Source organism: Marmota marmota, unplaced genomic scaffold, assembly GCF_001458135.2.
Source record: "Marmota marmota marmota unplaced genomic scaffold, marMar, whole genome shotgun sequence".
Taxonomy (NCBI): Eukaryota; Metazoa; Chordata; class Mammalia; order Rodentia; family Sciuridae; genus Marmota; species Marmota marmota.
Window position 1 is genome coordinate 4,162,252 of NW_025999962.1, and position 7,161 is coordinate 4,169,412.

Genomic DNA, 7,161 nt, shown 5'->3' on the forward strand with positions numbered 1-7,161 from the left:
GGCGGGCAGGACGCCCGCCCCTCCCTCCAGCCCGGCCGGGGGCGGAGCCGGGGCGCGCCCAACTCCGGAGTGGTCCAAAACTCCAACACGTCCAGCGCTCTGCACAGAGGGGACCACCTTTCCAGTTCCTTTTCTTTCGAGTCCGGAAGAAAGTCGCAGATGGTGCCCACTGGGGTTCTTAACATCCCTGTGACTCTTTCTCATTTGCCTTTATCACAGGGAGAGCCAGCCTAAAGTAGGCACCACCTTTGAATAGAATTTAGTGTGCTTGTTATGTATATATATATAAAACTTTGCAGTATTTTTCACATTATTTGGAGGGTGATCAACTCACCCTGATTTGTCTGGGGCTTTCCTGGAAAGTCCTGCATCAGGAAAAATTTTCAGTCCTAGACAAGCTGGGACAGTTGGTTAAGCCTAAGTCTCTTGTTCTCAGCTCTGCAAATGTCAGGGGAAGATCTACCTGACTGACCCTGTGCCCTGTAAATCCTTGCTATTGTCCCTCTATTGGGCAGGAGATGGTCATGCCACTGGCCCAGAAACAAGAAAACACAGAACAAGAGACCTGTGGGGGATGGAAGCAAGCACTCTGTTGGCCCTTATGATCTGTGGATTCTGTATTTGCAAATTTGCCTCAGGCTTGGCTCACTTATAGACATTAGTGGACATGCACAGAGCAGCATAAACATTCAAATGGCCGGATGTTGCCAAACGTGGGGCCTTTTGGGCTCTCTACTACAAACACATGTCCTTTTCATGTTTAATGTAGTGTTATGTTTTTCACATGGGGCTTTTTTTTTTTGGGGGGGGGGAGAGGTGAATTTGCTGTTCAAAGTAGCCCCCAAGCATAGTACTGAAGTGCTGTCTAAGGTTTCCAAGTGCAGGAAGGCTGTGATGTGCCTGGATCACAGAGGAAATCAGTGTGTTAAATAAGCACTTCTATTATAAAATTTATACCCATGTAAATATATATCTTATTCTTCTCCAAAGCCTTTTATCCATTCCATCTTTATTTGCCACAGAAATAAATAGGAAATTTAAGTTTTTTCCATGGTCATAAGGCCCTATGTGCTTAACTATTTTTTCCTCTGGATTGAGTTATCATCATAAATATTCTCCATATACGAACATCCCTCATTACTAGAATAAGGCAGGGTTAAACATCAATTCCTTTCATATTTAATTTTTTTTTAGTTGTTGGTGGACTTTTATTCATTTATTCACATGCAGTGCTGATGTTCGAACCCAGTGCCTCACACATGCCAGGCAAACGCTCTACCACTGAGCCACCACCTCAGCCCTCATATTTTAATTTTTATAAGGTAAAATTTCTGAGAAAAAAACTCAAATAAGGGGGTTGGAGGGAGTCTGTCATTGTAGGGTCACTCAATCACACAAAAAATCACATAGGAATCAGTCAAGAACAGTGATTTGCTTTTCTTGTTTTATCAGCTGTAAAAGCACGTGGTACTCAGCTATGGTACTCAGTTCTGTGGGAGGAAGAGCCCCTTGGGCTGCAGGGGGATTGTCGTCCAGTCAGCAGGGTCCACTAAGCCGGGCATCTCCATTGTCTTTTTGTTTTGCACGTGAGTGGTCACACCACCCCCTCGTTCCCCTGTGTCACGAGCAGCTGTGCCAGTAACAGGGACTGGCAGTTTGTCTTTCCACACTGTGGACTCTGGTGGCCTCACAGCTGTGTCCCATCCACCTGACTTCACTGAGGACTCCTGGTTTCACCTAGAGTCCTGACCACGGTGATGGCCAGGCCTCTGTCCCATCCAATTGTAATGATCACATGTCACACAGCAAATGGTGAAGAAGCCAAGGATTGAAGGAGGTCATTCAAGGAGTCAGTTCAGATGTAGGGTCACTGTGGGGGTCAGGTCAGCGCAGAGCTGAGGACCCTGGTGTGGGTGTCAACGTGAGAGGCCCTGAGGACAGCCTTGACGTGCTGTGGTCAGGGACTGAGATGAGCAGCAGAGTGGGCAGCTGGGAGCCTGGTGACCTCGTGGGCAGAGGCTATAGCGAGTATGCCAGGCGGCCTGTGACCAGGTGACAGGTCAGTGTCCCATCCTGCAGTTTAGTGGTAACTCCTCTCACACATCCTGACTGGGATGGTCGAGTCATTCGCTGGTTTGGTGAATTTGGTAAGTTCATGTGCCTAGTGTCCCTGATGCGGTCCAACAAGCCCATGTGTCTATGTCGTGATAAGGGCTCTCCTGGAACAGAGAAAGGGACACGCGCCGTCAATTACAGGAGCACAAGGAAAAGGTGGGGTGGCACGCTCAGGGCACAGGCCCAACTCTGCTGTCAACCTGCACGACTCCACAACCCTGTTACGACTGTGAAGTACAGGACACTTGACCCAAATCCACGGACAGAAGACCAAGAAGCTCGCAGGGAAGGGCGGGCACAGGAAGACATCACCCGCGCGCTCTCGGCCAGCGCTAATGAAACGCTGCTTCCTGCTGCCCAGGTGCCCTGAGTCTGTGCAAGAACCCTGCACCTTTCACCCAGGTGACTCCCGATTCAGTAAGTTCAAATGCAGCGGCAGGAACCTGTCCAGGGAACCTTCCTTGGGCAGGGGACAGAGAGGGCTGCGGGGATATGGGTGGGCCTCCCATGGCGCCTGCCAGTGGTGGTCACTGGGTGCTGGGCGTGGCCCCCAGAGAGGGCCCTCCCTCAAGATGTCCACAGCCTAGGGGAGGAGATAGGAGGTAGATAGGCTTTGAATATAGCCCTATTTTTAAAAACTATTTACTTTTTAGTTGGACACAATACCTTCATTTTATTTATTTATTTTTTTATGTGGTTCTGAGGATCAAACCCAGGGCTTCACACGTGTGAGGTGAGTGCTCTGCCGCTGGGCCACCACCCCAGCACCAAATATAGCCCTATTTTTAAAGGGGACATGTTTTTTCTCCTCTTCCTCCCTGATCTCAGGGAAAACAGGATCACACTTCTTCCACACTCTAGGCAGAGTTATCTGTCTTGAGCACGTACCACCACGGGAACCAAGTAATTCAGATTTAGGAGACCGCACCAGAAGATCCAAAAAATCTAAGGATTAGCATGTGAATCATGAGCCCTGTCTGGGCCACCTTTGAATCAATCACCTCTTTAAAAGCTCCCTGTTCCCCTGGATGGGCAGAATCACGGCCTCTGAGACAGAAGTCCCTGTGTTACCTGTTTGCTAGCAAAGCAATACAACTTCTCTTTCAAAAACCATGTCCTCATTGCTGGGCTGGTGTCCAGGACAGAGGCTTGGGCAACAGGACTGAAGGAGCGCCCGCCACTCCCGCACGCCTGCTCTCTTCCGGCCCCATTCCTCCTTCCTCTCCATGTAGAGTCCAGGGCCCTCGAACTGAGTTCCAACCGCCAAGGTCTTTCTTTCTTTCTTTCTTTAATGTGGTGCTGAGGATGGAACCCAGGGCCTCATACATGCTAGGCAGGCGCGGGACCACTGAGCCCCAGCCTCAGTCACAATCTCAGCCCCTGACGTGGCATTTTAAAAATGCTACTGCAAGAAACATGCTCCTGTGACCAAATCCAAAGAACGGACTAAAAGACCAAAGGTACAGAGAAAGCAAGGCTTTCACTGAGTGGGTGTCCGGGGAGCAGGCTCACCCAGAGCCAACACCACGGGCATGGGCATTTTACTCCCTAGAGCACAAGGTCCCTCCCTGGCTGCTCGTGGGCTGAGCGCCATGGGGGCAGGGTCTTCCTAGGTTGCACTTTCTCCTTCCTACAGGGTTGTTGAGCCTCCTCTACTCTCTGGTGGTGGAAAGGCCTCTTGGGTTGAAGGCTTCCCCATATTGATCCTTCTTGCCATTGGTCCTTCTCCCTCGCCTCTTGCTTGACAAGGGCTGTGACTCCGTCACCCTCTGTGTTAACTTCTTTTGACTTTCATTTTGTCCTCCCCTCCCTCCGCCCTTCTGACATCCTGATTTTACATTTAAGGCTAAGTGCTGAATTCTGAAACGGCCCACCAGACGTTCTATTTCTCACACTACCTAGCTTTGCTGCTCATAGTTTGGGGACGCTTGTCCCCTGACCTGGTCCTCCTTCTGGCCTGCATCAGAGATTCTTCTGATTCAGAGATCCCCAGTCTCCCAGAGCCTTGGTTGAACTCATGCACCCATATTTGACCTAAGACTTCATTTCAATAGTTCTTTAGTGTCTCCAACCGTGGTCTGAGCCCGGGCACCTTCAGAAGGTGACCCTGAAATATGGATGTGGTACAAGATGAGCCCAGGAGGCAATAAGAAAAATGAGATGTGGAAAAGAGGAAAGTTGTATGTGTAGGCTATGACAGGGGACATGGGACTCTGGCTCACTGCGGCCCTCTGGCCAACGCAACCTGCTATGGCCCACCAAGTCCCACCGGCCAGAAGCACCCCTCCTGCTCTCAGGACCTGCTGGGAGTGGGCTGAGCTGGGAGTGGCAGGAACCTGTGCAGGGAACCTTCCTTGGGCAGGGGACAGAGAGGGCTGCGGGGATAGGGGTGGGCCTCCCATGGTGTCTGCCAGTGGTGGTCACTGGGTGCTGGGCGTGGCCGCCAGAGAGGGCCCTCCCTCAAGATGCCCACAGCCTAGGGGAGGAGATAGGAGGTAGATGCTTACAGCCAGTGACCACACAGTAGGGCTGTAGGGTTTGTCCTTTGCTGATGACAAGCAGGAGATAAGAGTGACGAGGTTTCTTACAGGACGTGAGCAAGCCCTGGAAACCATTCTGAAAGCAGAGTCTCCCAGCAGAGACCGCCAGGGCTTCCAGTGGGAACCTGTCCGCGTTCCTCATCCCTGCAGGGCCGGCATGTTCCTGAGCATGCTCAGTTTGAGGGCGTGCATCACAAGTTCAGGAAAACGGTGGGCAGGTTGTCCTCTGTGGGGATATTGTACCGTAATGAGCAGGTTTACTGAGGTTGTCAGAAAGATCAGTCAGAGTGACTCAGAGATTCCTTGGCTGGTTCCTTGCAATTTTCTCTGGCAATCCTTTTGGGAAGCAAAACACCTTTGAGGAGTATTAACAGTCATTTAAAGGGGCAGCAGTCTAGGTGACCGCCCCTAGAGGCTAGGGGGTCAGCACAGGGGCAGGATAAGTATGGACAAAGCTCCTGGGGCTGTAAGATGGAGGGAGCCTGCAGGAAAGGACTGGAAGAGGGACCCGGGGCTTGGGACAGACGGGCAAGGGCCCAGATCTCTTCCTGGTTGCAGGGGAAGGGCGGGAGATTTCCGCAGGGGAGGAACACGTCTTGTTCACACTTAGGAAGACCTGGATCCAAAAGCCAGGGGTGGAACTCAGCAAGCCCATAACCTTGGGCGGGAAAGCATCACACCTTCATTTTTCACTGCCTCTGATTGAAATTTAACATCTCCTTCAAACTCGAGTGTAGGGAACAAGCCAGACCCAGGGGCTCACACCTGCAATCCCAGGGACTCGGGAGGCCGAGGCAGGAGGATTGCAAGTTCAAAGCCAGCTTCAGCAACTTAGGCAGATCTTGTCTCAAGATAAAAAGCTGCAGAGGAATCCCTGGGTTCGATCCCAGTACCAAAATGAAAGTATAGGGAGCACCCTTCAGCAGCACCAACGGAGCCTATGGCTTCGTCACTAACAGGAATCACTGATGTCTCTCTGCCACCGTCAAAGGACCGCGTTACAGCTACCCAGTTTGGCAATTTTCATTGGCTTTATTTTCAGTTCTAGAGCAGAGCAATCAGTGTGCTACGAATCCAGCAGAAGAGGTTGGGTTTGTAGACAGAAAGAGGGTGGAAGAGAGCTGACAAAACCAAAGCGGGCTGGTGTTGCTCGCGGTTCAGCCTTACCTGGGCTCCATCCCCCCACCCACAGAGAAGGGAGGGGATCCGTCAGATCAAGTTACCTGTTCAGGGGTGGAGGGGGCAGAGCAACAGAAAAACAACTGAAGCTTAATATCAGGTCACTTCCTTGTGAAAAGCTTAAGGCAGGAGGAAGTTCATGCTCATGTCAACTGGAACTGGCCTGTTGGGGACACTTGGTGGCTCTCTCTCTTTTCCTGACTTTCCAGGTCAGAGGAACAGTCTGCAGGGAAGCAGCCCCTAGCTCCAGCAGGTGGACTTCAGCGGGAGCGACTCCGTTTGGGCTTTTGGCGGGTCTCTTGGGGCTCAGAACATGATACCCCAGAACTGGTGCTTCGACCTGCTGCAGGGTCCAGGCCCCTCTGACCTCTGTCCATGAAGGCACAGGTTCTCTTCAAGGTCCCCTCGCCCCCCTGACCTGACCCGCCAGGAGGGGCACGACCTGCAGCAGTCTTCCCGCGGCGAGGAGAGACGCACACTCAGGTTGAGGGCAGGAAGACCTGAGTCTGTCACACACCAGGCCAGACTTTGTCACCACCTCTGTCCTCTATTTCCATCCCACAGGGAACCATTTACCATCCACCCTCTCTGTTATGAAGAGGGGAGGCGGGGCCAAAGGTCTGACAGAGCGAGGTCTGACAGGTGGACACTGACCATGGAGGATGGAGAAATGGACCGCACAAAGGAGAAGGGGTGTCACCAGAGCCAGAGTGTAGACAGGGATGGGGACAAGGCGGCAGGAGCAAGCTGCTCAGGGCTCACCCGACCTGCCACGAGGAGGCCAGGAAGTGACACCCACTGTGATGGAGACAGGCAGAGACGTGGTGTGACCAGGTGGCTGTAGACAGGAGGGGATCCCATCTGCTTTCTCCGTAAAGCAGGTGCTGGGGATTAAGGAAGGTACAGAGGGTGAAAGGAGGGAGGGGCACTTCATCCTCCAAGGGTCACAGTGCCATCCTCCAGCACTGCCAGTCCCATCAGATCAGGGTCACATGAAGGTGAGCCCCCGGTATGGTGTTATCTTCTCCCGCAAATTCCACCTGTTGTCAGAAAGGACGGACTAACTGGAGAGTCAGAGGAAGGGGAGACGGGGGCCTGCATGGGCCCCCAGAGATTGGCCTGCACTCCCTCCCCCACCTGCCAGCCCCCCAAATCCTTCGGCTTAAGGGAAGCCCCTCAGATGTTAGCGCCTGAGGCTTCTTGAGACCCGCAGAACCCAGCGGGCTTTGCAACACCCCCTTAGAAACTAGGAGGTGGGAATGCCCCAGAGGCTCCGGGTGTGGTGAGCCGTTCTAATTAGACCGTGGCCGCCATTAGAAGATGGCGC